The sequence below is a fragment of the Cornus florida genome, unplaced genomic scaffold, assembly GCF_030987335.1.
Source record: "Cornus florida cultivar Cherokee Brave unplaced genomic scaffold, ASM3098733v1 CherokeeBrave_3.0.0_Hap2_Chr05, whole genome shotgun sequence".
Classification (NCBI taxonomy): Eukaryota; Viridiplantae; Streptophyta; class Magnoliopsida; order Cornales; family Cornaceae; genus Cornus; species Cornus florida.
This window is the reverse complement of record NW_026775575.1, coordinates 35,956,448-35,959,238: the sequence shown is the minus strand read 5'-3', so window position 1 is coordinate 35,959,238 and position 2,791 is coordinate 35,956,448. Positions and strand designations below refer to the sequence as shown.

General features: G+C 37.7%; 1 pseudogene; it reads left to right on the top strand.

The window, feature by feature from the left end:
• The first annotated feature begins 2,446 nt into the window (after positions 1 to 2,446).
• On the top strand, positions 2,447 to 2,544 carry LOC132310905 (small nucleolar RNA R71; annotated as a pseudogene).
• The last annotated feature ends 247 nt before the right edge of the window (positions 2,545 to 2,791 follow it).

Sequence of the window (2,791 nt, the reverse complement as noted above, 5' to 3'; positions counted from 1 at the left end):
CGATCGAACTCTCATTTGAGATTGATCGAACTTATGCAAAATGCTTAATCACAACATAAAAGTGCATACAATCTTAACCACAGTTCCTAGCAATGCATATGAACCAAAAACAAGTATCTAGACTTCATAAGAAATAAAATTAAAGATAGAAATGAGGGAGGAATAAGGTTTTGACACCCTACGAAAAGTCATGTTTGTCTTTAACGTCTCTAGCAAGACATTAGGCTCTTTTAGCCTGGATCAAAGATCTTGTAGTGCATCCCCTCCTTGTTGGGGTGATAGATGCTTTGAACTCCACCCAACAAATGGTTCTTTAAAGAACTTGTTGAATTTAGCTCAAAAGAGACTTTTGATCCCTTGTCAATGCAATCATAATCTTTGGCCTTCCATGCCCTTTCAAAGCAAGAATTTGAAACAACACTTTGAGAATGCAAGGTTGAAGATGATACCTTTGAAGTTTTGGTCTTACACAAAAGCACACTTTCTTGACATTGAAGATCATGACATTTATCTATAACATTAACCTCTTTCATATTTGTCAAATGAGTTGGGTGTGTGATTGAAGATATTCAACTTCACCTTTATGTGGCCAAATGAGATCTTCATTATCCCCATCCTACAATTGATGTTAGCATTAGCAGTTGCTAAAAAAGGACGGCCAAGGATAATGGGAATTTGGCTTTTAGGATTGGGGACCGGTTCCGTGTCAATGACAACGAAATCAACGGGGAAGAAAAATTTATCAATTTTAATCAATACATCCTCGATTATACCCCTAGGCTTTTTAATGGATAGGTCGGCAAGTTGTAAAACTACCGACGTCGGTTTCAATTCACCTAGGCCCAATTTGACATAAACCGAGTATGGAAGAAGGTTAACATTTGGTCCTAAGTCAAGAAGCGCCCGATTAATGATATGATCACCAATGATGCATGATGTGGTAGGTGAACCGGGGTCCTTCAACTTTGGTAAAGTGTTATGTTGCAAAATTGAGCTCACTTGCTCGGTTAAAACCACTTTTCTTGGTGCTTGGTTCTTGTTCTTCTGCTTTTGGGTGCACAAGTCTTTCAAGAATTTGGCATAAGCCGGAATTTGCTTGATTGCATCCAAAAGTGGAAGATTGACTTTCACTTGCCTAAACATTTCCATGATTTCATTGGTTTTTGCCTTTTGCTTGTCTTTTGAAATGGATCCTTTTAAGGCATCCGGAAATGGAGCCTTTGGCTCAAACACTTTTTCAGCATTTTCTTTTGAAAACTCTTCAACACAAGAATTTTTTAAATCATTTTTCAACAAAACATTTTCAAATTCATTTTACAGCAAATCTTTCTTTAAATCATTTTCAAAATCATTCTTCAAATCACATTTTGAAGCTTTCTCATTCACAAGATCATGTATATGCAATGAAGGAGGAATGGGATGTGAAATGGGACGGGTGACAACTTGAGGTTGTACCGGTTCACTCTTTTCATTGGACATTTCAACTTGATTGTCTACAATCATACCACTCCGCAAGGTAGTCACCATATTGACATGCTCAATGGTGTGGCCTTCCGATGAGGAATGGGTTTCCACAACACATTGTCGCTTAGATGGGGCATTCATAGGCATCTTTCCTTTCTCTCTTGCATTAAGAGTGCTTGCTATTTTCCCTACTTGGGTTTCTAGCTTTGCAATAGATTGAGAGTGGGAATGAAGCAATTGCGTGTTTGCCTCAAGAGTGCCCAAAATATTCAAAACTTTTTCTTCAAAGGCGAGACTTCTACCATTTTCTTGGGCATAAGATTAGTTGGGAAAATGAGAGTTAGCAAATTGATTCCCTTGTGATTGATAAGGTCTATAACCTTGGGATCCTTGGTTTTGAAGTGGAGGTGGAATGTACTTCCCTTGAAAACTGCCTTGAGAAGGGTTTGAGCCCTCTCCTTGGTTTTTCCAAGAGAAATTTGGATGATTTCTCCAACTTGGATTATAATGAGTACCAAAAGGATTGTTCCCTTGGTTCACAAAATCTGCATTGACTTGTTCATTAGGTTCATTTTGCACTTATCCATGAGGATAATGAGAAGTAGAATGAAGAACACTAGAACAAGTCATACATGTTTCATTTGATGCACAATGAGAATGGTTAGGGAAGGAAGATACTTGGTTCACTGAGTTTTGGATAATAAAAAATTAATCAAACCTTTGAGATAAAGACTTCATTTCGGCGGCTATTTCATTTAAGTGGTCGACTTGATGTATGCCAACACTCTTCCTACCTTGTGAATTTCTACTATTCTTAGATGATAATGTTCTATGCAAAGAATTTTCACTCATGCTCTCATAAAGACGCCACACGTCATCCTCATGCCTATCAATGTAAGAGCCACCTATGGAAGCATCAACCATGCCTTTGTAATTGTCCGATAGGCTCTCAAAGAAATATTGAACTAATTACCATTTGGGCATGTCATGATGTGGACACTTCCTAAGTAATTCATTAAAGCGTTCCCATGCCTCATGAAATGTTTCTCCATCCCCATGTGTGAATTCTCTAATGGAAGTTCTCATGGCATTGGTCTTAGAAACCAGATAGTACTTTTTCAAGAACTCTTGTTGCATTTCTGCCCAAGAAGTTATTGAAAAAGGCCTAAGATTGTTAAACTAATACTTTGCCTTATCTTTTAAGGTGAATGAAAAAAGTTTGAGTCTTAAGACCTCCTTCGGCATGTCCGTATATTTTACGGTAGAACATAGTTTAAGAAACTCATCCAAATGCTTATAAGGTTCTTCACTTGGAAGTCTATGATAG